Raw genomic sequence first — 27,262 nt, forward strand, 5'->3', positions numbered from 1 at the left:
ACAGGTTGACCAAGGAACCAAGGGACACTGTAAGCTGATAGGAAGCAGTGGACAGAGAGGAAGTGGCCCTAGGGTCCTGTGCTTGTTTACCTGGCTGTCTGCCACACTTGTGGGCAACCAGCCCTTTTCATATTCCTGCTCAGTCTGGCCACATGCCTGCCCACCTCCCAGAGAGATGTCCTAGCCTCATTCCCTAGGGTGGTCCCTTAGAGCTCTAGGGCTCTAAGAAGTTCCCGTGGGTGCTCAAGGTTGGAAGGGATAGCTATTACCAGCTCTGGACAGGTGACCCAACCTCTTGTCCCTCATGTTGCTTGAGTCAAAAGCTCTATCCTTAGGAACCTCCTTCAACCTGGGGTCTGCAGCTGGCATAACTGGCCTACCCAGCCTCAGCTTGCATTGGGTGCAGCAAGGACCAGCAGATGTGTCCCTGGCTATGGAGATGTCACTACAGGAGGAGGAAGAGCCCTACCCAGTTCCCTGCACCTGGAACAAGGACCCAGGCTGTAGCTGTGGTCTGCCTCAGCAGGTGGAAGCCCATGGCTAGTTTACTGAGTTGGGTAAAACCCAGCAGAAGGAGGAAAGCCAGGAGGGCAGCCCAGGCCAGTTCATGAGGCTTTGGTTTCTACCGGCGTAGGGTTCCACAGAGAGCGGAGCATCCACTGGCATTATAGATGGTTGTGAGCCATCGTGTGGATGCTGGGAATCAAACCCAGGTTCTCTCCAAGAGCAACAAGTGTTTTAAAGCACTGAGCCATCCGTCCCCTCACTATAAACTGTCATTTCCTCACAACCCAACAGGACAGATTTTTGAGATGAGAAAATGGAGGCTCACAGAAGCTTCAAGAGTCACACGGTGCTGATAGGCTCCAGGCAGAGCTACCAATCTGTGGGAACACGACGACCTTCTTAAGAAATAAGTCGCTACCATTTAAGGTGGAACCTTTTGAACTGGATTGATGTAGAATGAGCAGGAGTTTGTCCAGGTCAGAGGGAGGGGGTTCAGGCAAAGAAAAGAGCTAAGTCTTGGAGATGAAACTTAAGAGAGGACAAACTTGTCAGGGGGTGGCAATGATTGGGGATAGAGACCGAGGGGAATGAATTGGTGGGCAGGATGCCGCTCAGGATGGTTTGCAGAAGAATGGAGACCTTCTGGGAGTATGCGGACGCAGCAGGCAAAGGCTTGTGAGCCGAAAGAGCCAGGCTTCCCGAGCCTAGCAGGACGCTAGGCACGCACTAGCACTCGATACCAGCGTGCGCAGTTCGGGGGGGCGCCGCGGCGAGAGCGAAGTCTGCAAGTGGCGTCGCTAGGGCACCGCGGTCCCCCGCCCGCCGCCGGCGCTCTAACGCGGAGCAGATGGCCAGCGGACCGCGCGCCTCCAGCCGCCGCGCCGCTCTTTGAAGTGGCCGCTGCCGCCCTCGGCCGCCGGAGCCCCGCCGGCCGAGGCTGCGCATGTTTACCCAGGTGCTCCGCCGGCCGGGGCCTCGGCCGGTCGGCGTGGGGCAGCTGAGCTGCAGAGCCACCGAGCAAGCCGCAGCTCCTCCGGCGCCACCCGGTCTCCCGCTCAGCGCCCGCTCATATGCTTAGGAGCTCAGGCTCAGAGAGGCCAAGGCTTGTCTAATCGAAGGCTCGCGAGCCACCAGGCCCGGGACTGCTCTGCTGTCTGCGTTGCCCCTCCTGCTGGGCCTGTTTCCCTTGACGCTGGCATCTCCCGCCCTCCCCCCACTCCGGTTAAGGCACCTGGCACTTCCCCCTGCGCCGCTGGACAAGGACAGTTCATGTCTGAGGTTTATTACGTGAGGCTGTCTCTGCCTGAGCAGCGCTCAGTCTGCACAGGGCCCTGTGTCATAGGTGTACCCATCGCTGTCCTCTGTCCTCGCTTAGAGAAGACAAAAAGCTTGTCCAAGGCCACCGCTGGTAAAGCTAGAGCCAAAAATTGAAGCCAGGCAGGGCCAGTTGAGGCCAGAGTTTCCGCTGGGCGGGCATGATTCTGCTCCACCCTCGTTGAAGAGCTCTCCAGGCCACCCCCACCCCACCTGCCCAAGGCTTTCCCATGAACAGGTAGTACCAGGGAGCTCAGGGGTCTCTTGCATTTGCACCCAGGGATCCCAGCATCCGGTTTGAAGATTTTCTTTCGGGCCTGTCTCCTGACCTCCAGAAGAGACCTGTTTTCAAACATCCTAAGGCTTAGATAGAATCTGGAGGGCGGTTAGCTAAAAGCCTGCTCTTTTGCGACTGCGCCTCCCTGACAGCCTGGGAGCAACTCAGGCCTCAGCCTTTTCTATCCCATCAGAATAGGGTCCTGTGCGTTAAGAGCCATGTTTCCTCAGGAGCCTAGGACCCTCACTAGGACCCCTGTGGGTCACAACGGCCAGGGAGTGTGGCAACATACCCTATCATCCTACTTCGGAATAGAGGCTCACGTCCAGCTTCCCCTAGCCAGTGGGACCCTGGGTCACCATCAGGATGTCACCTGGGTGATGCAGAAGCGGGAGTGGGGTGGGAGGGGTGAGATTCTTTCTGGCCCCAGTGAGCCTACAAGGGTCCTGCCGGAACGAGTATGGGGCAGACATTTGTCCCTGTGTGTCATTCCGGCGCTATGGCCACAGGATGTCCCTGGAGGGATCAGGAGAGGCAGTAGTTTGCAGGCTCTGTCCTGAAGCCCCTGGTCATTGTGGTTGTGTTAAGGGCACGGTCCTGGCAAGTCTCCCTCTGCCCAGAGACCAGGCAGGTTACTTGTCGCGGTGCGCTCAGGCCAGGCGCCCCCACCGCCGCTCCCCGCAGCCTGACCCCTCACACATCCGGCGGGGATGAATCGGCCGCGTCGCAGCCGCTGCCTGCACACTCTGATCCCGGTCACTTTGTTCTCTCTTTAAAGCCAGTGGGCCGGTGGGGGAGGGGCCGTCTCTCTTCTCTTCCCCTTCTCCCTCAGTCTCCTCGGTACTTGCAGGCCTAGGCTGTGATGGTACTTGAAAGGACCGCGACACTCAGTTATCTGGCCAGGGAAGTCCGGTCTGAGAGTTATCTGTGCTGACTGGCTGAGTGGACGGAAGGCTGTGCGCCTGAGTGAGCCGCCACACACACACCTGCTCTTGTGGACTTAGGGACGTGCCAATATAACTACCTTATAACTACCGTAGCTTTTTGATTTATTTAGATCCTTAGTAGGACAGGACTGAGCCCTTCACACCCCCTACACAAACATCTTCTGTTCCTGTTGAACAGTTTTTCGAGGATTCAGAAGATTCATGCTTAGGAATACACATGCCCAACAAAATTCGGGTCTAAACGTGGACCCAAGGGAACATCCCTAAATTGGAGCTACACAGTGCTTAGGGTCAGGAAACAAGTAAATGCACGAGGTAGCCCATGTTTTGGGGTAGCACGCTGCGGTGGGTGTGAGCTACTAGTGGTTCAGGTGGTAGTGTGGATGGGTTGAGGAATAGACGTTAGGCACAAAAAATATGTAAGGGTCAGTGAGGAGATGTCAAGTAAGATGGAGGCCTAAAGAATGACTGAGGTTAAAGAGGGAAGTGGCTGCAGGGGGTCAGGGGGACTCTGCGGGCAGCGTTCTCTGTCTAAATCTGCTTTAGGGTTCTTTAAGTATACCCCCTTGCAAGGAGTACTTGTCCTGAGCATCTGTCCTGTGCACCTCTTGACTGCGTACAACAAACTCACCTGAAAGTTCAACATCTTACGTTCTGCTTCCCTTGTGTTATAGCCTCTGTAGTTTTGTGTTTTTGTTTTCTAATTCTGTTAGGGAGTCTTGGTTGGGATTCTGTAGCATTATAGATTTGTTCAGGAAGACTTGCCTGTTTTATAACATTATTTATGTTTCCTCCATGGACATGGTATACCTCCATATCTCTTCATCTATCTATCTATCTATCTATCTATCCATCCATCTATTATCTATCTATCTATGTATGTATCCATCTATATATCTATCTATGTAGCTATCTGTGTATCTATCTATCTATCCATCCATCTATTATCTATCTATCTATGTATGTATCTATCTATATATCTATCTATGTAGCTATTTGTGTATCTACCTATCTATGTATCTATCTACTATCTATCTATCTATCTATCTATCTATCTATCTATCTATCTATGTATCTGTGTATTTATCTATCTATCTTCTATCTTTCTATTTATTTTGGTGTTTTGAGACAGGATTTCTCTGTGTAGCCCTGGCTATCTTGGAACCTACTCTGTAGACCAGGACCAGGCTGACCTCAGACTCAGAGATCTGCCTGACTTTGTGTCTTATTTAGGGCTGTTATTGCTGTGAAGAGACACCATGACCACAGAAACTCTTTTTAAAAAAAAATTTATATATTTATTATGTATACCGTGTTCTGCCTGCACGTATGTTTGCACACCAGAAGAGGGCAGCAGATCTCATTACAGATGGTTCTGTGCCACCATATGGTTGCTGGGAATTGAACTCAGGACTTCTGGAAGAGCAGCCAATAATCTTAAACTCTGAGCCAACTCGCAAGCCTGAGCACAGCAATTCTTGTAAGAAAAACATTTAGTAGGAGCTGGCTTATAGTTCAGAAGTTTAGTCCATTGTCATGGTGGGAAGCCTGGTAGCACACAGGCAGACATGGTGCTGGAGAGGTAGCCGAGAGTTCTGCATCTGGATCCACAGGCAGCAAGAAGCCACAGTGATACACTGGCCCGCCTTGAGCCTCTGAAACCTCAGAGTCCACCACCTTGTGGCATACCTCCTCCAACAAAGCCATACGTTCTCCAACAAGGCCACATCCCCTAATAGCAGCACTCCCTATGGGCCAAAGGGGCCATTTTTATTCAAACTACCACACTCTGTCTCCCAAATACTGGAATTAAAGGCATCAGCATCTTAAGACAGGGAAGCCATGCTCAGAGAGGTTAAGAAGCTTGTCCAAAGTCACGGCAGAGACAGGGTCAGGACTTTTGGGGAGCACACTTGCATGGACATTATGTATTATTAATTTATTATTAACCACTTATTGTGATTGTTTATTTTTGACCCCCTGAGATAGAGTTTCACTATTTAGTCAACAGTGAAGCTGCTGGAACTCGCTATGTAGGCGGGGACTTGCTATGTAGCCCAGGTTAGCTTCAAACTCATGATCCTCCTGCCTCAGCCTCCTGAGTGCTGGGATTAGGCATGAGCCATCAAACCTGGCTTTCATCATGGGCATTGGACCTGCAGGCTATTGCTTGTCTATGGGGCTGTTTCTGAGTCCCTAGGAGGCAGTCAATAGGGAAGTAAGTCTTCTGGGACCAAAGCGCAGGCCTATGCTGGTAGGGCTGCCCACCCTGCATGCATCCTGGATGTGGGCTGCAGTGGGAGAAGCTGGTGAGCTTTTTGACCTTGGCCCAGGGTCTTGAGCTGGTGTAGAGATTCAGAAAGGGCCAGAGAAGCTGTGTTCTGTTCCCAGCTTTGAGGGCAACAAGCAGTTTGGTGTAGTGCTGCCTGGGAGCCTGGTGCCCTGAGCTCACTCCCAGAATAACATTCACCAATGCCGTTTAACCTCTGCCTTCTTAGTCTCATACAAGATGTTGATTTTGGCCATCTTACATGAGCTCAGAAGCTCACAGAAGTTCTGGGAGGATGTGGTTCTAGCTCAGCTAAGTTGTGCCGTGCTAAAACTACCGAGACACTGGAAGGTAAAGTGGAACTCAGGCTATGGCCAAGAAGTTGTCCTCACAGTTGGGTCAGAGTAGGTAGGAAGGGGATGAAGCAGGGATATGGTAGCACACACAGTGACTTCAAGCTAGTCAGGTGAAATAAATTGTGTGAGGTGGAGTCTGTGGCAAACAGAGCTGCCTGAGAGGGGCACCCCCTCCAACTCTAGTTATTATTGCCCCTTGGGAACATGGGCACGGTGTGAACAGAGAGCTGGACAATTTATTTTTCATTATTGCTAGTGACTGTGAATCTGGTGTGTGTTTGCGCACACGTGCGCGTGCACGCACGTGCATGTGTGTGTAAAATCTGCCACTTGAAAACGTTAGCAGCCAAGTTTCTATCTATTACACGCAAGCCAAACAAATCCTTACCTGTGGCTTTTCCCGGTTCTCAGCTTCTGACCTTTGACTTTGGAGGCTTCTAGGGGTCCTTCTTATCCCACAGACCCTCTGCAGAATGCCTTCACCCTGAGCAGTGGCTCCAGGTATAATCCCAAGAACTTTCTGTCCTCCATGTTTCTAGCCACCTTCCAATGCTGGAGTCCCTGGGGACACAAAGGCTGTCCTGGTTCGAGTCAGGACTGGATTTTCTCTTCTGCTCCTAGTTCTTTAGGGCTGGATGCCCTCGCTTCAGGAGAACGGGGTGGAGTAGATTTGCTCTCCAGCTTTTATTTTCTAGGGTGAAGATTTCCGGTTAGCCCCTGAACACTGACAGATGCAGCCCTTGCACCCTCCCAGCAAGTTAGATTTATGCGCCATCCCGTTTCCTGCACGCTGCACTTTTGGAGGGTCTTTTCATCATCATAGAGGTTTCCCAAGTGGCATCTCTGGATGCTTGCCTGTACACCATTTCCTCCTTATGCCCCCTCTGTCCTTTCTCCTCGCTGCCTGATGGGTGTTCTCAGGGACACTGCTTGGTCAGTCATTTCCTGCTGACTGACACCCACTCTTTTCACTAATTAAAGGAGCAAAGGTTACATTGGCCTGTGGGGAGGCTTTGACATTAGGGCACAGGATGGCACGATGGGATGTCTGTCTGCCCCTGTCCAGTGTACTGAGTGGGGTCCTGGGCTGGTCTCTTTGGGTCTGACTTGAAGCTGGTCTTTCTTTTCCAAGTGAAGGGGAAGAGGGAGAAAAGGCACTGTGTGTCCTGGACACTTGTCACTTCTTCCCCAGTGCGTTTGCACAGTCTTGCGGTCCTCATCAAACAACCAGGAAGTCGGCTTCTGTCATATTTCCTTGTAACTTTCTTTTGTCACGAGGAAAACTGATATAATCAGATCCCTTATAATGTACCCTCAGGGTGCAGTGGTTTAATTTCTTTCACAGAGATTTCCAGGACTAGAATTAGTGGGTCCAAAAATATTTTAAGTGCAATATATAAAAATATATATAAATATACATAAATATACTGTTCAGATTCGTGTTAAGCTGCTCAGGCTGGTCTTGAACTAGTGACTTTCCAGCCTGAACCTACTAAGTGCAGGATTTGCAGTCACATAGCATCATGTCCACCTTGCAAAACTTATATTTTAAATGCAAAAATTAAAGGAACTCTTTAATTGAAGTTGCTGGACTGCTTTTTGGTCTGAAGGAACTTAATTGTAGTGATGGCTCTTAAGCTGAATGGAGCTTCTTTGGTGCCCACCAGCCTTCGTGATCCTGTCCCTAAATGCCTTCCTCTGATGGCCCTGGCTATCGCTAGGGCACCTTTTCCTTTGCCCGGGGGCATTTAGCTTCCTGCTTTTATGGATCACCTCTTCATGTTCTTTGCCACAATTCCCACCGGGTGTTTGTCCTTTTCTTTCCAATTTGAAAGAGCTTTTTGTAGATTACCGATCTTAACCCTTTGCTCTCTGAATGACAAAGATGCCTTCTTAGATTTACTTCTTGTCTGCAGCTTTTGCCGGTGGTATCTGCTGACTTACACAAGACTGGATTTGTGTGTGTGTGTGTGTGTGTTGCGTGAGTCTGTCTTTTCTATGGCTACACGGGATCTCTGCTCCTGGCTTGGCAGCTGATACCTGGGAAGTGGCTCTGGCTTCGAGCCACCCGTGGGACCTTGGTTGAAAACTGTTTGTCCTCTTTGTCCTCAGCTGCCACATCTGAAGTAATGGGGAGTTACTGGCCCTGCCAACTTCCTGGAGCGCTGGGAAATTGTGGAAGCATCTGGTACTTGGGAAGGGAACCCTAAACAGACATGGAGTCATGGTAACAATATGGTAACAATGTGGCAGCTCACAACTTCCAGTCAAGTAGCTGGCATGACCGTGGAGGCCCTGAGGAAGAGGAACAGGATTAGGCTCTCACTGGGCTGGGGCCTAGGCTCCTGGTAGGTGGACAGCCTGGTCATCATACAACACCGCTTTCACAGACTCAAAACCAGCAAGGGCTGTGGCAGGCATTGTGCCTGCTTTCCTCACAGTTCTTCCTCTTTCCTGGCTGACAAAGTCCCAAGAAAGTGACCCTTTCAGACGGCTCTCACTGTGCAGAATTGCATCATGGGTCCTTTCCTTCCCAAGAAAATGACATTGTTGTGTACATTGGTTTCGCTAGTTAAGGATGACTGGCATGACGGGGAGAAGTACATTTACCTGGAAACACAGCCACTTGGTCCCCCACCCAGGCAGAAGTAGGTCACAAGGCAAAGGATGGGGGAAGGCCGGAAGTGTGAGTGGTGGTTTGGATGAGAGTGCCCCCCCCATAGGCTCATATATTTGAATACCTGGCCACAGTTGGTGGAACTGTTTGGGAAGGATAAGGAAGTGTGGCCTTGTTAGAGAATGTGTTACTAGGGGTGAGTTTTGAGGTTGCAAAAACCCACACCACTCCCAGTTAGCTCTGTCTCCCTGTCTCATGCTAGTGGGTCAGATGTAAGCTCTCAGCTATTTCTCCATCCCCATGCCTGATTCCCTGCTATCATGCTCCCCACTGTGATGGTCATGAGCTTTAGCCCCTGAAACCATGAGCCCCAAATTAAATTTATAGGTAGCCTCAGTCATGGTGTTTATAGCAATAGAAAAGTAGTTGACACAATGTGCCTCGCCTAACACACTGGAAAAAGCAAGACTCCAGGGGAAGCCCTTGGGAAGGAGTCCAGGGAAAGGGGACAGATAACCAATGCCTGAGTGGGGACCAAGAAAAAGTGGGGGCCTCAGGGCTGGGCCATGGAGGCAGTGTAGTGTGTGTGCACATCTGGGGTTTGCCGTTTGGTAAGTGATTCCCCCTTAGCCCTTGAGAGTGCCCAAAGCTGATGTTCACAAGCTCTGTGTGAGGGAGGCCAGTGGAGAACGTTTAGCTTGTGTGGGAGAAGATGTTACTAAGTGGGGTCTAAGAGGCGGCATTCTTTGCACAGAATTTGTGCTGTTTAGGTTTTTTTGTTTGTTTGTTTCTTTTTGGTCAGTTTCACACTAGATATCTCTAGTGTTAGAGTTATCTGGGAAGAGGAAACTCAATGGAGAAAATGTCTCCATCAGATTAGCCTGTAGTAAAGTCTATGAGGATATTTTCTTCATTAATGATTTATGTAGGAGGGCCCAGTCATTGCTGACAGGAAGTCTTGGGAGGCAAAAGAAGCTGAGGGGCTGGAGAGAGGGTTTAGTGGGTAAGAGAACTGGTTGCTCTTCCAGAGGCCGTGAGTTCAAGTCCCAGAACACATGGGGTGACTCACAATTGTCTGTAACTCCAGTCCCAGGGGATCAAATGCCCCCTGCTGGCCCCCATAGACACCAGGCCCATACGTGGTACAAGACATCCAAGAGTAGGCAAAACACTCATATACGTATAATAATAAAATAAGCTTTAAAGAAAAGAAAAGAAAGGAAAAGAAAAGAAACTGAACACGAGCCTGGAGAGCAAGCCGGTAAGCAGAGTTCCTCCATGACTTATCCTTCCATTCCTGCCTCCAGGTTCCTGCCTTGTGAACCCGCTTTCCTCCACGGACTGTGACCTGGGATCTGTAGATCAAATATTTTTTTGCTCCTAAAGTTGCTTTTGGTCATGATCTTTATTACAGCATTAGGAAGTGTCTTTGACCTTCCAGTCTGTGAGGATATGGGGAGGAGACGCTGTCTATGCCCCGGATATGAGCCTCACAGACACCAAACTTCTTGCAGCCTCACCGGCATTAGAGAATGGTGAGCAATAAACTTCTGATGTTTATAAATCGCCCAACCTTCGGTATTGTATCACCCTAGGGAGACTAAGGTAGTTATAAAAAAATCTTGAGCCGGCCATGGTGGTGCATGCCTTTAACCCCAGCACTTGGGAGACAGAGGCAGGCGGATCTCTGTGAGTTTGAGGCCAGCCTGGTCTATAAGAGCTAGTTCCAGTACAGGCCCCAAAGCTCCAGAGAAACCCTGGAGATGTCTAGTTTTATTGAACTTTTATTTAGTGAGATACCCCAGACTACTGCAGGAGATGGGGCTCAGTTAGGAGCGTGCTTGCCTAGTCCTGAATTTACCATTCAACACTGCATAAAACCCATCATGCTGGAACACACCCGTAACCCCGGCACTCAGATGGAGGTGAAGGTAGGAAGACCAGAACTTCAAGGTCACCCTCAGCTACGAAGAGTTTGAACCCAGCCTTGGTTACACGAGACAGAGACTGGGGCTGGGGATCAGAGGAAAGAGCCACAAATTCACATTTAATTTGCCGTGCCTGGCAGTTGGAATAACTGACTTCAACGTCAGCAAGCACAGACCAGAACGTGACCCTCTTTTCTGTTGGTGGTAAATTAGCATTGGTCATACAGAGGGCAGCAAGGAAATGTGACTGAAGACGCAAGATGTGCCTGCCCTTTGCCCCAGCGGCCCCACTTGGTAAAGTTGGGACAATAAGAGTCCCTGTTTCCACAGGCTTCTGAAAGGCTCAAATGAACTAACCCATGACAGCCTCCACTCTCAGTGCCTGTCAGAAGGGCTAGAGAGATCGGGAGAGATCAGGATGGCTACTGCCACAGAACCACCTGCGTGTGGAATGGCCAGGTACAGGGAATGCTCTCTGCAATAGCAGAATAGGGGAGCAGCTGACCACTCACCCAGAGAGGAGGAGACTAATTCCTGGGGCCCCACATCCTTCTGTTAACACAGCATCACCTCCACATCTACCCAAAGCCCCTTAGTGGTGAGCAGAGCTTCCTCTTCCTTGGCTATCAGCTGCCATTAACTATGTATCGCTCCAACCTTTTATTGTTAATGCTGCGTCTCTTCATTTATTCAATATTTGATCCAATGCAAAATAGTTTTTGAAATACAAGGGTGCTCATTCATATAAAATAACACAAGTGGGGGTGGGCGGGGGGGTGAGATGTCGGCTCAGAGATGGGTAAAGTCAGAGGGGAGTCTTCGAGAGTCACCAGAGCTTGGTGTCGGAGAAGCAAAGACTGGGAGTCTGCTACGCTGTGGGAAAGTGAGAAGAGTTGGTTGGGAACCTCATCCACACTCGCATAGTGGTGAACCCTTGAATCCTGGCACTTGGGAGGCTGAGGCAGGGGCATTGCTGCAAGCTCAAGTCCTGACTGGGCTACAGAGTGTCACAAACAAGCAACAAACAAGCAGAAAAATCTCACAGCATGCACAAAGGTTGAAAGACTCCCGAGGCTGAGGAGCAGGTTCAGTTCAAAGTCCTGTAACAGAATCTAATTAGCCTTGTCAGTCCCATGACCCAGGTTAGACCAATCGCTGTATGTACTAAGCCTTCCCTAGTGGGCCACCAGGCTGCCACTCGCTCCTCAGGGAAGGTAACAGTGAGTGGAATGATGGAAAATGGATGGTAGTACTGCCACAGGTGTGTGCTGGGCCTGGGGTTGGTGCCAGATCGTGGGGTTTCCTTGACGACAGGAGCTAGGGAGAGCTCTCAGTACAAGTGGTTTATATGTAACCTGTATTTTTATTTTGAACCAACATTGTTATTGGGTGGAGTGTGACCCTTCAATGTCTATGTACAATGTGCAATGTCAGGTCAGGGTCCCTTGCTGTCACCTCCGATATGTCATTTCTTTGTGTAGGGGATATTCCTTTACTTCACTGTAGGCTGTTCTGAATTCGTCAGTGAATTGTTGTCATTTGCCATTATCCTTCTTTGGCACAGCCAGCTGAAGTCATAGTCCCTGTATTCACCAGCCGCCCCCCTCTCCCCCTCTCTGGTCGCTACTATTCTGCTCCATTTCTCTGGGGTCACACTTTTGTTTTCACACAAAGGTGAGAACTTGTGGCGTTTGTCCTCTGTCCCTGACTTATTTTCCTTAACACACCGTCCTCTGGTTCTCTCCACACTGCTCAGAACGTCATTCTTTTCAATTCTTTTCATGGATCCATAATATTCTATTATGTATACATGCCACATTAAACAAATCTGCTTGCCCGCCCTGGATGCGTAGGTGGGTTCTGCATCTGGCTACCATGGACGGTACTTCAGTAAACGTGGATCTATTTCCTATAGCAAGATTTTGGGGTTGTATGGTAGTTCTTTACCAAGTTGTCTGAGGAGGGTCCTTGCTGTTTTCAGTGGTGGTTGTACTAGTTTACATTCCCACCAGTAATACCCAAGTTCTTTTCTCCACCTCCTTGGCAGCAGTCATCCTCTTTGGGATTCGATACCAGGTTCCATGGTTTTGACTTGTGTTGCCCTGATGATTGACAATGCGGGGCCCTTCCCTACACATCTCCTGACCTTCCGTGTGTCCTCTTTTTGAAAAGTATCTCGCCAGCCATTTCTCTTTTGCCTCTTTGCTATTAACTTTAATTCCTTATGTATTCTGGAGCCGACTTCCTTGCCACATGCTCGGCTGGCAACACTGCTTGCCGCGCGGTGGCTGCCTCTGCCTTCTGTGGATTTTTCTTCTGCTGTGCAGAAGCACATACACTGGCTGCATCCCTGTTTGTCACATTTCGGTTTGTTGTTTGTGAGCCTCTCCAGTGCTTCTTTTCCCAGCCGGTGTCGTGAAGTGTGTCCGCAATGTTTTCCTCCAGTGGTTTCATCCAGCAGGCCCATGGCTCTGGCTTCTGAAGACGGGAGGAGAGGAGAGAGTGGCTGCCCTCCTCCCTCGAGGGCTGTGGGGACCCAGCTCTGCTGGAGCCTCCTCTAGAAGGCTGAATCAGAAGAGCTGGGCGTGGAGTGCACACACAGACACACAGTTAATTACAGCAGCACACTTGGCGCCACCCTAATTAAGGCTGGTCCCCATAGAAGCCAAGATTTAAAGTTCTCTTTCTTACAGTGTTTGACAGGGTCCCCTCCCTCTGCTCTATCTCCTTCAGTTTGGAGGGTGAGTGGCGGGAAGCACTTGAGGAAGGCTGTCATTGTCCCTTTGGAGGAATGTAGCCACCCTTCCAGGGCTGGGAACAGGGCAGTTTGAGGGTGGAAATGTCAGCCCTGGGCCTTTTTACTGGAAAGATAGGGCTGTAGGGTCTCACTATAATGGAAGGGTTGGGATTATCTTGACTTGGGACCTTTCAGAGAGTGAGAAGTGGCTCTCAGAGAGACACAAATGACCTAACTGGTCTAATGTTCTGAGGGACTGAAAACCTTGTATCTTCAGCCATGTTCCTGGTATCCTTGGGGCGCACCATGGCTTGGCCTATGCTGACACACGTAGGACATGGAAGACTTATTTACAGCTGAAAAACATATTTAACGGCCAGAGAATTTCCCTTGAGATTATTGGTCTGCAATGTGGACTGGTCCACTTCTGTATCCTATAGTGATGTTAAGGGTTCAATGGATCAGAGCTGCGGGGACATAAAAAAATCATTTCATATTACAGGTAAAAGAAGTTGAGGCCAGGAGAGAATCCCTAAGATCCCAGAGTGTGTTAGATCAATGTAATTATAAACTGGTGAGGGGCTCTGCCCTGGAGTGTCAGTGCCGAGTGAGTAAAGTGCTCAGATGGAATGGAAAGTGGTTCTGAGGTCTTTATCATGCTCAGAGGGGAACGGGCACTCCGTGGGTAGGCAGTGTTTGCCAGGGTACTGGAGGGCACAGGGTGGTGCATGTGCCAAGACTGTTGTTATCCACAAATAGACGTCAGAGGAGCCTTGGGAAGCAGGTGATTTGAGGAGGTTTGGGATGGCCGAAGAGATAAAAGTCATAGCAAGCTTTTGGAGAGAGGGAAGAAATCTAGAAGTTCCTCAGTGAACTGCTGTGGGGTCCCTGCAGGGTGACAGACAGAAGGGGAATTCCTGCCGGCGTTCATGTTAAGCCCTTTCCTGACGCGCTGGCTGGGTGTGCTGGCTAGGATTGTGCCGAACTGACACAAACTAGAGTCATTGGAAAGAAACAGTTCATTGAGAAAATGCCTCCACACGTTCCAGTTGTAAGGCATTTTTTAAATTAGTGATTGATGGGGGAGGGCCCGGCACATTGTGGGTGATGCCATTCCTGTTAGTCCTAGGTTCTATAAAAAAGCAGGCTGAACTAAGCCAGGGGAAGCAAGCCAGTAAGCAGCACTCCTCCATGGCCTCTGCATCAGCTCCTGCCTTGAGGTTCCTATCCTGTTTGAGTTCCTGTCCTGACTTCCTTTAGTGATGAACACCAATGCTGAAGTGTAAGCCAAATAAACCCTTTCCTCCCCAACTTGCTTGTCGGTCATGGTGTTCTCGACAGAGCAACAGAAATCCTAACTAAGACACTAGGGTTGTGTCTCTGTTGCTTTTTCCTATCCCTTAGATCTGTGAGGTCCCAAACCCGTTGTCCTTGGGGCTCGGGCTAATGGTCTTGGTGATAGATCTGATAACCCTGGCAAGAACTGGATATGTGAGCAGAAGTTATGACTGTGGGGTCTCAAGTGCCCGAGATAAAAGGTCACACTCAGAAGCCTGGGTGTGAGGGCATCTAGTTCCTTTCTGGTCACTGCCAACATGGTTCCTCCTTCAGTGAGTCCCATCACACAATGGTCTCAGGGCCTACAAGCTTCCTCACTTAGCCTCTTGATTCGGTTTTTAAAAGATTGTGGTAAATTATACTTTTTATAAAAATTAATAGTTCAGGCAGGTATGGTGGTCTAGCCTGTAATCCTAGCACTCTTGAGGCACAAGAATTGAAGGCTAGTCAGAGGTATGTAGCAAAACCAACGAACATAAACATAATCCCTGGGCAGTGGTGGCGCATGCCTTTAGCACTCCCAGCACTTGGGAGGCAGAAGCAGGAGGATCTCTGTGAGTTCCAGGCCACTCTGGTCTATAGAACTAGGTCCAGGACAGCTAGGGCTGTTACACAGAGAAATCCTGTTTCAACAAACAAACAAACAACAAACACATAAACATAATCATAATTTAACCATTTTTTAAAATCTTTTCAAGACGGGGTCTCCAGCCCAAGCTAGCCTTCAACTCCCTACATATCCACGGGTGACTTTGAACCTCACAAGTGCTGGGCTTACAGATGTGCACCATCACGTCCGTGGTGCTAGGGATCTGACCCAGGTGTGGCGCATTGTAGGGAAGCTCTCTGTCACCTGAAACACAGCCCAGCTCCCACTTAGCCGTTCTAAAGCCCGCCACTGTGGTATAAATGACTTCACACTGAGGTGCAATCTTGCCTCTCCAGTCCAGAACAGTTCTTCCCTAAGGGAAACTCTTCACCTACTAAACAATGACCACTCCAGGCCCCAGGTGACCATTGCTGTGGTGTAAATGGGGAGTTACCCCCGTCCCCTCCTGGGGGATCTTTAAGGGGGTCCCTCCAACATGACCACAGAAACTACAGTCAGAGAGGCCTATGGTGATAAGGTGTCTACTGTACTTACTGGTTCTCAGGAGTGAAGGGTGGCGCTCCTCTTTGGGGGTGTACTGTAGAGGTGATGAAGCTGGTTCAACTAAAGAGGTGCATGGGCGGGTAGGCATTGAGGAGAGAGAGAGAGAGAGAGAGAGAGAGAGAGAGAGAGAGAGGGCTCCTGGGCAAGGACTTTGTGAGGCTCAAGGAGGAAACACTGACAAAGGGCTTGAGAGAATGCCACTAGGTCCCCGTCAGACCACACTGTGTACCTGGCCTTCTTGGGGAGATGCTTACTGCCTAGGGTTGGGGATATTGAATGCAAGGTATTAAAGGTTTTTTATTATTTATTTATTTATTAATTTTTTTTTTTACAGAGTATTTGACTTTCTATCACTGAGAGTGGTCACTCTGGGTACCATATGTAAATGGAATCCTACGACATTTGTGTCTTCGTGTCTGGCATAATTCACTCAACATAATGTCCTCAAAATTCATCCACTTGTAGCTTGTGTTGGGATTTCAAGACAAGCTCTTGCTCAGACTAGCGTTTAACTTGCTACCTAGTGGAGAATGACAGGGCAACCAGGGCTTCCTCCCATGAGTTTTCTCACTCATGGGAGGTGGGCCACAGCCATCGCCAGCCCTTGTCCCCATGGGGATTGATACTGCAAGCATGGCATGTCCATTTCTGCTTTAATCTCTGCTTTCATTTCTTCAGATGTCTGGGTGTGAACGTGGAATGGTGGCGTCACTTCATGAATCTGTGTCACCTCTGATGAATCTCTGTGGTGTCTTTTCAAGCCCCTGCCCAACTGTGCTCTCAGTGACAACGGCTCTTCACCAGCCTCGGAGTCTGGTGTTTGACAAGAGCTACGTTCACGAGGGTGATGTGATCCTCATAGTTCCAGTTTGCATTTTGCCCAAGGTGATTGACAGTGACCTCTTTCCATGTATCTATTGAACATGCGTATATTGTCTGGAGTCTTTGTCCATTTTAAGACTATCTTTCATTTCTTTCTTGACAATTTCGCACTTGTATACAATGCGCCTTGATCATATCTACCCTGCTACCCACTTCCGGAGTCCAGTTGCCTGCTGGAGTGTTCACTGATTTGTATCGTCTTGATCTTGTGTGTGTGTGGGGGGAGTGGCTACTGTGAGTTCATGAGTACAGTAGCCACATCATGGCTTGAATTCCCAGCATTCCTTTGCATATCCAGGTCTTACATTCCCTTACCTCTGTTGAGATGTTCCCTGAGTCTTGGGATTGGGTTGTTAATATAAATGTCTGGTTTATGGCTGAGCACTCAACGGTCACTTATTCTCGTGATTTTGACTGGTTGTGGGTCTTTGCATTAACTACTGCCTACTGCAGAAGAAGCTTGTCTGGCCCAGGCTGAAAACAGCAGTAATCCATAGTACAAACATAAATATTTAGAAGACAGTCTTTCAACACGTCCATTTAGCATGATAGAAGTAGTGCATTCCCCTTTAGGGCTTATGACCTGCTGAACTTTTGACCAAGTGTTTAGTATTAGGTACGAATTCCCACCCACGGAGCAGGCCTCATAGCCTCACAAACTGGTGGTTACTCCCATAACCTTCATGCCACTATCGTACCAGTGGGCATGTCTTACCTGGCAGGGATTATTGCATGCAAGGATCACCTCTGAGTAAGATCCCTGGTCATTTTCTCTCCCAGACATCTGCACAGTACCTACTGAGACTATGAGAACTCACAAGCAGGGAATTTTCAGGTCAACTCCAGCTTAATCTCTTCTCTATGTCCTGCAACCACAGTGTGTTGTGTCTTCAGCAAAAGGGATTTACCATCTAATCCTGCTGAGCAAACAAGAGCAGTGGCAAGAACTTGTATTATTTGGGAAGGGCCTGGGGTCTCTGTGACCAATAACCCACAGGGAGGTATCCCATACCGACACTTGGAGTTTGATTTAATAACCCTGGCTTCTGGGGCATCATTAACAAACTCAGGGTACCTGTGCTCCAATTTCCTTCTTTGTTTTATCAATTACACTCTTTAAAATTAGCTTAAATCTTAGTTTTCGCTGACCTGCCACCACTTCCTCCTCTGGTTTCTTTCTGTGTCCTCACCCTTACTCAGACCTTTAGCCCCTAATACCCCCCCACACACAATCTCTACTTCTATATCATGTATTTACTTTTCCCTCACACCATTAAGGCTTCTTCCACTCCCCCTCTCATGGATCAGCCCTTTTTAGCTTCTTAGCCTCTACAGACCCTCCAAATTAAACACCAAATTCTTTTTTTTTAATAGTGGGTTGAATTTATTTATTTATTTATTTTTAAATTTATTTATTTATTAAAGATTTCTGCCTCCTCCCCGCCACTGCCTCCCATTTCCCTCCCCCTCCCCCGATCAAGTCCCCCTCCTTCATCAGCTTGAAGAGCAATCAGGGTTCCTTGACCTGTGGGAAGTCCAAGGACCACCCACCTCCATCCAGGTCTAGTAAGGTGAGCATCCAAACTGCCTAGGCTCCCCCAAAGCCAGTACGTGCAGTAGGATCAAAAACCCATTGCCATTGTTCTTGAGTTCTCAGTAGTTCTCATTGTCCGCTATGTTCAGCAAGTCCGTAAACACCAAATTCTAAAAGTCAAAACTGAATACAGTTACCCACAAAACCCAGAAGGAGGCATTGGATCCCTTGAAGTTGGAGTTACAGGCATCTGTGATTCCCAACGAGGGCGCTGGGATCTGAGTTCCGATCCTCTGATGAGCAGTAAGTCCTCCTAACCGCTGAGCCATCTCTCCAGCCCCACTGATATCTATACCTTGAAGTGTTCTCATACTTTCCCCTCTAGCAGCTTCAGAGTTTAGGGTCTCATGCTGGAGCCTTTGATCTATTCGGAGTTGACTTACAGAGGGCAACAGACAAGGATCAAGTTTAGCTTTTCTAAATGTAGATGTCCAGTTTGCCCAGCGGTGTTTATTGATGCCGCTGTCTTTTCTCCAATGTGTATTTTTGGTATCTTTGTCAAAAATCAAGTAGCTGTAATTGGATGGCTTTTGATCTGGGTCCCCTATTCTGTTCCACTGACTGATCTTTGTGTCCATTTTTGTGCCAATTGTGCTATTTTAGTCATTGTGGTTCTGTGGTATAACCTGAAACCAGGCACGCGGACACCTTTGGAAGTGTTCCGTTCACTCGGGATTGCTTTGGCTTCTGGGGTCTCTTGTGCTTCCCTATGGATTTTAAGATTTTTTTCTACTTCTATAAAGAAACTCTAATGTTTCTATAAAGATGTTTCTAGTGTTTCTTTATAGAGATCTATAAATGATCTACACACACACACACACCACCCCTTGGAATAAACCTAATGAAGAATGTGAAAAATCTCTATAATGAAAATTACAAAACACTGTAAAAAAAAAAAGAGAGAGAGAGATTGAGGAAGACATTAGAAGATGGAAAGACATTCCATGTTCCCGTGTAAACTCACATGCAGGCTCTACTTTCTGGGGACTCCAGACTAAAGCATCCCTAAGCTGGCAGGAGATCTTTGAACCATGATATTATGGATGCCTGGCTAGCCTATGGTATAGTTCCTTCTATCAGGTGACTGGCTCTTTGATTTTGTTCTCTGAGACAGTGTTCCACTGTGTATCACAGGCTGGCCTTGAAGTTGCCACTCTTCTGTCTCAGCTTCCCAAGTACTGGCCTTACAGATGTGCACCACACCTGGTTGGGTGACTGATGCTTGATTGTCCAGAGATAAGATGGGACAGACGTTAACCACCTAGCCTTCACGGACACATTGTCACCTCTTCCTTCAGCAGGGAATTGACCTCTCAGGACTGGATCTTCCAGTGTCACTGGGGGGGCCTACTCTTTGATGGACATCCATTAGGTACTGTGGTTTGTATGGCTTACTCCCCGATATTCTTGTGCTGGAGGCTTGGTTGTAGTGTTGATTGACATGACAGCACCTTCAGGAGGTGGGACCTCATAAAGGTTGGAATTACTTTTCCCCCTTTTCTTTTCTTTTTCTTTGTTCTTTTTTTGGTTTTTCAAGACAGGATTTCTCTGTGTAGCCCTGACTGTCCTGGAACTCACTCTGTAGACCAGGTTAGCCTGGAACTCACAGAGATCTGCCTGCCTCTGCCTCTTGAGTACTGGGATTAAAGGTGTGGGACACCATTACCCTCTGGCTGTCTCTTGATTAATGCTGATGTCTTGAAGAAGGTTAGCTCCTGCAGGAATTAAGCAATCTTGGCTTTCCTGGCTCACCGTATTGCTCTTTGGTGGACATATGGCCCCTCTCTCTTCCATGCACCCCTACAGTAATACCATCCCCCAAATGGTGCCACCAGAGCCAAGCAGATGCCTCCCCCCAAATGAGCTAAGTAAACCCTTTTACTACATACATTACCCAGGACTAGGTATGTTGTTATAGCAACAGAAAACAGACTAAGACACTAAGCATAGGAGCAGGATTGGGTCAAGTTGTCTATCCAGTGAGGCCCCATCTCTTTTTATGGCTTTGCAGGGAATTCCACCATTGGTGAAGGCAAATGCTCTCAGTCATTCCTGTTTACCCTTACGTTCTCAGAGAGTGAATTTTGGATGTTGTAAGGGCATTATAATGGCTAACAATTGAGTCTGGGCACAGGATACAGTTTGTTCCTTCATCTTAAATAGAAGCCTCATTATCAGACCGGGGAAAGATCCCCAGAGGAAACGGCTCCTGCTGAGCTATACGTGGTCATCTGAAAATCCTGCACCTGTAGTGTGACATTGTTGTCACAGGCCCGGAGAACTGGTCTACCCATGTTAGCTTTGTCTGAAGTACTTCACAGCCTTACTCGATGGAACCTAGGAAAAAATGGGTCTCTGAAAGCCTTATGTTATGATTTGGACCTTACGTAACTCCAAAGGCTCACTTGCTATGGGGTACTTATCACTTCTGGCTCTACTGGTGAGTAATGGAAACTTGAGGAGGGGAGCCTTGTGGGAGGAAGAAAGGTTATTGGGAGTGTACCCTTGAAGGGGATGTCAGGACCCTGGCCCCTCCCTCTTTCTCTCTTCTTGGTACCATGAAGTGAGCAACTCTTTCCTCTGTGAGATTCCACTGTGATGTCCTGGGCCACCACTGGCCCTGAGAAAAGTGACTAGGTGACCACGGACTGAATGCTCTCCAACTGTGAGCCAAGTGAACTCTTCCCTCCCTTGACGTGGGCTATCTCAGGGACTTGTCACAGTGGTAGAATGACAGGTGACTAACATTTTCCTAGCTTCGTGGTATTTAACTCCTCTATAGAATGGACATAAAATAGACTGACTTCATAAGGCTTCAGTGAGGCAAATACCTGCTATCTACATGACACAGCGCATCACAGTGCCCAGCACTCAGGAACTGATGGGCAGGTGTTGGTGGTTATTTAGTTCCCCTTTAAAAATGGACCTTAGGGAGATGGGATTGAATTAAACGTAAGCTTTGGCATGTGACATACCACTTCTCAGTTAGTTAAGATAACAAACGCCTGTGAGCCTGTTGCTTAGTTGAACTGTTGTCAATAGCCAAGACTAACCTGGCCAAGCCCTTCCTCTGCACGGTCCCCAGTCTGCTTATCATTACTGTGTGCGGGTATGCATTATCACATATAAATGTTCATCTGAACAACATACTGCTTTGTTTTGCCTGCCTTTGAGCTTTATGAAAAGCACACGTGCTGCATGGGCTTCTGGGAAGTTTCTTTGTGCACACACATTTTTCAGGTTCCCTGGTCCTCACACATGAAGGCAATGTGATCTCGCAGTGCATTCTTGAATGGAGGAAGGGAGGTGGCTTTTAACAGACAAGAAATGCACGTTAGCCCTTTCCTTTTTGCTCAGTTCTTGGGCTCACTTCGTGGAGTTGTGCTAGCCCTTCTAACTGCTTCCAGAAACACCTTTGGTTTGGATCAATGTGGAGGGGCTTCATGCCCTCTGGCCCGACTGCCCTCCTGGACACAGCATTCAGGTGCAAGGGCCCAGGAAATATCACCACTTAGAGGCTGGCCTGTGTGAAGAGGCTGCAGCCCCCGTGGAATTTTTCTGATGCTTTTGAATCCCCACTGAGAAGCATTTTCCCTTTTCCATCCCAAATATGGGCTGGTGTTCTGGGTAGCATGGGAGAAGGAGTCTGGGGATAGTGTAAACAATTCCATGCCAGCAGAGCCCTGGCCAGCAGGAATTCCAGGCCATCTCAGAATTCTGCCAACCTAGAGTTGGTCTTTAGCTGGGCACTCAGTGGAGCTACTTTTAGCTAGGGACATATTTTCACAGGGTAGAAGGAGAGCCCCACACTGCCCAGGGGCATGTCTGCATTGAGTTGGCTGATCGGTCACATGTCTGCTTCTCTTCTTTTCCTGGGGCTCTAGAACCTGCCTACCTGTAAATACAGAGTCCCTATTGACTTAGACCAATGGCCTTTCAGTTTCCCATCTGCAACATGGAGAAAATAGTAACACTCACCTCTTAGGTTATGATGAACTTTAAATAAAAGTCCTTGTACAACAGAGACTCATAATTTGTCAAAGCACTGAGAATAAGTGACAGATGAACACCCAGCTATCTATGTGATGTCTCTATTATCCCCTCCAAGTCTCAGAGAAACATTACAAAATCAGGAGTGAGGGCTGGCTAGACAGCTCAGTGGATAAAGGGTACTTATCGTAAAGCCTGGAGTCTTTGTTAGGATTTCTACTGCTGCAATGATACACATAACCAAAAACAAGTTGAGGAGGAATTTTTTTTGTCTCAGTTAGGGTTTTTTATTGCTGTGAAGAGACAACATGACCATAGCAATTCTTTTTTTATTGTTTTTATTGAGCTATACATTTTTCCACTCCTCTGCCTTCCTCCCCTCTCCCCTTCTATCCTCTATTGTGATCCCCGTGCTCCCAATTTACTCAGGAAATCTTGTGTTTTTCACCTTCCTATGTAGATTCATGGATGTCTCTCTTAGGTCGGTCCTCTTTGTTGTCTAGGTTCTCTGGGGTTGTGAATTGTATATGCTGGTTTTTCTTTGCTTTATGTCTAAAAGTCACTTATGAGTGAGTACATATTATTTGTCTTTCTGGGTCTGGGTTACCTCATTCAATATGTTTTTTTTTCTAGATCCATCCATTTGCCTGCAAATTTCAAGATGAGCAACTCTTATACAGAAAACATTTAATCGGGGTGGTTCATTTACAGTTTCAGAGGTTCAGTCCGTTATCACCATGAAGGGGAGCATGGTTACATGCAGGCAGATATGGCGCTGAGGCTAAGAATCCTACATCTTGCAGGTAACAGGAAGTTGCCTGTAATACTGGGCAGTATCCTAAGTGTAGGAAACTTCACACTTCCTTCAGCAAGGCCATATCTACTCCAGCAAAGCCACACCTCCTAATAGGGCTACTGCTTATGAGCTGGTGGGGACCAATTACATTCAAACTACCATAGGCTTATTTGGCTTATACTTCCACACTGCACACCATCATTGAAGAAAGATAGGAACTCAGTCAGGGCAGGTACTGGAGGCAGGAGCTGATGCAGAGGCCATGGAGAGGTGCTACTTACTAGCTTGCTCCTTGTGGCTCTTTTTTTTATAGAACCCAGGACCTAGGGATGACCCCACCCATAAGGGCTGGGCCCTCCCCCATCAATCACTAATTAAGAAAATGCTCTAGGACAACCTATCGTATGGAGGTGTTTTCTCATTGTGGGTTCCCTCCTCTCAGATGACTCTAGCCTCTGTCAAATTAGCCGGCACACCTGGCAGCCCGAGTTTGCGCCCGGGAACCCACACAGTGAAGGGAAGAACTGACTCCAAAATATTCTCTGTCCTCTAACCGCCACATGCATCCAAAAATAAACAAATAATTGTATTTTTTTAAAAAAAGAAGCTTTAAAAGAATGAGCGGGAAGAAGTGGGGAGGTGGTGTGGAATAGTGGTCATGACGTGGTTGCTGCACCCTTGAGCTCATGGCAGCTGTGAGTCCCAGCACGAGGCTGGTCCCTTTAACAGTCAGTCAGGAAAGGAGGAGGGGCTCATGGGACCCTGTCCCACTCTGAAGATTTTCAGGCTCCTAATGGTTAATGGGGAGAGGTCACACACACACCTGCATGTGTGTGTATGTGTGTGTGTGAGAGAGAGGGAGGGAGGGAGGGAGGGAGGGAGGGAGAGAGGGAGAGAGAGAGAGAGAGAGAGAGAGAGAGAGAGAGAGAGAGAGAGAGAGGAAGGGAGAGGGAGAGAGAGAGAGAGAGAGGTCTAGCTACTGGTAAAACGATCATGCTCACATCAACAAACCTTCACCAATGCTCATGTATGTAACCCTACTCAGTGCCCCCCCCCCAAAAAAAAATAAGAAAGAAAGGAAAGGAAGAACATGAAAGTAAAAGGGAGAGAGCTGGAATGATTGATCCGAGTGTTCCTTTGCACAACTATCTGTAACTTCAGCCCCAGGACATCTGATCCGACTTCTGGCCTCCATAGGGCCCAGGCACATACGCAATGCACAGGCAAAAGATGCACATAAAATACAATAAAAAATTTATTAAAAAAAAACCAAGAAAATAGAAGGGAAGGTGGTTAGTTGAAAAAAAATTAGTGGGAGGGGAGGACACAAGATAGGGTAATATGATCAAAATATACTATGAAATGTCATAATGAAACCTATTGTCATGTATGATTATATATGATTAATATATGATCATGAAAATATGTTTAAATGGGAAGATAAGAATGAATTGATTCAACAACCATAAAAAAAAGTTCTTGCAAAAGACAGTGTTTGTACCAGCCAGTCCAACTAAGGCTGTATATATACCACAGCAGCGAACATCCCTCAGTACTTAGCACAACAAACATTTAATTTTTCTTCTCATTTGCTGCGAGACCATAGCTCTCCTCAGGTAGCTTTTCTTCATGAATGATAATGGTCCAGAGGATTGTATTCTGGCTTCATTTCAACAGAAAGCCTTTATACTCGCTGTGGCAGGTGAAATAAACTAAGGAATTTACCAGAACGCTTCAGAACACTTCTGCTCGATTAACTGGCCCACTCCAGACCCACATCCGAACAAAAGACGAAGGGTGAGTCTCGATGTTCTGGGAGGGACAGAAGGGCCCGGGTATTGGGGAGCCCACATAATATATGCCACAAACTTCAGCAAACAGTCACTTTCTGCTTTTGTTTACTGCGCTCAAAGAACTGGGAAGCTATTCAAGGCGATGCGAGGTCCGCAGATAAAACAGTCAGCATGTTTGTCGACTCCTTAGAAGCAGGCATCCTCTGCACCCAGCGGAGGTCTTTTGGTCCCGTTTCGGCAGCTCTCTGGTGAATGCTTCTCCTGTTTAAACCCAGGATAGCAGTAGGAAATTCATAAGTGGGCCTGGGAGACAGCTGGCACACACATGTGAACCTCCGTAGAACGCTAACGGCACGCAGCCTCTGAGGAGAATGTCCCTTAGCGGTCCTTTAGCGATAGACAGACAGCGGTAGCCTCCTGTCTGTGGACTGCTTCTTATGCACCAGGCATTGGCTGAGTCCTTTGCGCTGTCAGCTGTGTAGCTGCCGTTGACACACGGCTTTACCAGTGAGGACGCTGATTCAGAGTTGGATAACCCACGGAAGTTGTGGGCGACGATGAGGAAAGGAGAAGCACCATTTCTGTCTCCAAGAATGGGTCCGAAGTACGGGGTCTTCCCTCGTATTACAGTTGAAAAGGAAAGCAGAGTGGGCTACTGGCAAAACACCACATGGGACAGTGTACCATGGGCCTTTGCAAAAATCCGTGGTGCCTGTAGCAATTTCTCAAGAATGAAAAAAAAAAAAACCTCACTTCCAAAGTGAGAACAGCTATTTTGTTTTGTGCTTTGTTTTCGCTTTTTTTTCCCTCCTATGCTGTACTGAGGATGATACTTGGGGTCCCAGTCCTAGTTGCTATGCAAATTTACTCCCAGGCTCGCCTCCTGAACCTAGGAGAGTTGGGAAGTGGGGAGGAGAGAGGGTAAGTCCTCCAGGTGGGCATTTTAAGTCAACCAGGGTCAGGACCAAAGTCCTTGTACGGTGGGACGTTGAGATCTGGAAAAGGGGAAAAGTTTATTCAGGGTCCCATTATAGAGAGTGGTCCGTGTAGGAGAGAGAGCCACAGAGAGAGAGCAGGCCGTGTAGGAGAGAGAGAGAGAGAGAAAGAGAGAGAGAGAGAGAGAGAGAGAGAGAGAGAGAGAGAGAGAGCAGTCCATGTAGGACAGAGCCATCCCCCTCACACACACCCTTAGTCATTCCACTGCTTCCTTTGGAGCAGAACAGGGAGGTCTGTGTGCTTGAAGTCAACAGCAGCTTCTATGAGCTCTAGGTGTTAGGTGGTGGCTTTGTATCGGTGGGCATACTGTCCCCAATCTAATGGCCTGGGCCGGCAATGAAGGAAGAGGGGAAGTGATCCCACAGCACTTCAGTTTCTCAGAGCGTCTCATTTCCATAAAGGGGATGGTGAATATGTTGTCATAGCATTTACTAAGATTGTAAGATTAAAAAAAAAATCGGGACCGACCCTCACCTAAACAAGGTAGACAAACAGGGGTCCTTTTGTATGCAGCTCCTCTTTAACCCTCTCCCGACATCCACATTGGTCCTCCTTCTCCACAGCGTGGGGGTGACCTGCTACCCAAGCCCAGCCCTTGTTTCTGCAGAAACTGAGGTTTGTAATTTCAAACCCCAATGGGCAGGTGCAAGTGGAGGCAGGGACAAGCTCCTAACTCTGGATGTACACACCATGGGTGGTACAGGCAGGGATGCTGTGGGGTGTCTCACATGCTCACTGCTCTCTTTGCTCCTCGGGAACCTGCTCCGTGAGTAGACTAACTTGAGTCCCACATTTGCATCCTTTTCACTGGCTTGACTTCCATGACCTCCATCTTCTGCTTGGATTTGACCAACAGGGGGCACCAATGGGAGGCCAGGTAGTAGAAGACAAAGTCCCTTTCAAAGCCAGACCATAGCTGGCTGCTGAGCCCACCCCCCTGCTTCCCTAAGTCTCTGTTCTCCAAAGGCCACCTGCTCTGGGTCCAGTACCTGCCTGGCTCTGCTTTTTGTCTCTCAGGGCTTGAGATGCTGACAATTTTCCAAGCAGTGCGGATCCCTTGTGTCCTCCGTCCTGTGACTAGCCTGCATTAAGCTCTCCTCAGCCACCTTTGGGACCCTCCATTTCTTGCCTGGCTGGACTCACACAAAGAGGAAAGCTGGGTCGTTGACTTCCTGGATCTCCCCTTTCCAAGATGCCAGGATTCCGGAATCTCTGGCGGATGCCTGACGGTCCTGGTGCGGCCACCAGCCTGTTCCCTCTGCATGCCCGGCCCGCTCCAAGCTCCTGCAGCCTTATTTATTTATTGAACAACATACGAGCACAGTTTCCTCTTGTGTTTAATGTGTCAGCGTTTCAGTGGATTCGGACTTCAAGGCTTGGATTTTGTTGACAATAATGAGATCACCCAGACAATTATCGTTTGATTTTTCAGTTTGCTGGAAGATTAAAGAAAGTTAAGAAGCTTTGGCTGTTTCCTGTTATCCATTTGCTGGGGGGCAGGGCCTGGGTGAGGTACTGGGAGGAACAGATCTTACTGCTTCAACCGTCCCCATCAGGCACTGCTTCCAGAGCCTGGGCAACTTCCTGTGCACCTAATGGTATCTCTGTAGAGGACCCTCATGCACCTCAAAGGTCCAGGTGGGGCTGAAAGTGTGTGCCCCAGCATCTGAGGCTTCAGCTGACATCATCAGGACGGAGAGATGAAGACTGAAATCCGACACTACAGTCATTAGGATTATTGCTGTTTTCACCCAGCCATGGATTTGTT

At 48.3% G+C, this 27,262-nt stretch overlaps 1 long non-coding RNA gene across 3 annotated transcripts in view; it reads left to right on the forward strand.

Moving 5' to 3' along the window:
* LOC142852929 (uncharacterized) overlaps positions 1–25,646 on the forward strand; it is a 110,740-nt gene extending 85,094 nt beyond the window's left edge. For 2 of the 3 annotated variants that reach the window (XR_012911025.1, XR_012911026.1), the window contains exon 3: positions 24,383–25,646. This is a non-coding gene — a long non-coding RNA (uncharacterized LOC142852929). The remainder of the gene's footprint in view (positions 1–24,382) is intronic. The other variant, XR_012911027.1, reaches the window with a different exon arrangement.
* The last annotated feature ends 1,616 nt before the right edge of the window (positions 25,647–27,262 follow it).

The sequence above is a fragment of the Microtus pennsylvanicus genome, chromosome 6 (assembly GCF_037038515.1).
Source record: "Microtus pennsylvanicus isolate mMicPen1 chromosome 6, mMicPen1.hap1, whole genome shotgun sequence".
Taxonomy (NCBI): Eukaryota; Metazoa; Chordata; class Mammalia; order Rodentia; family Cricetidae; genus Microtus; species Microtus pennsylvanicus.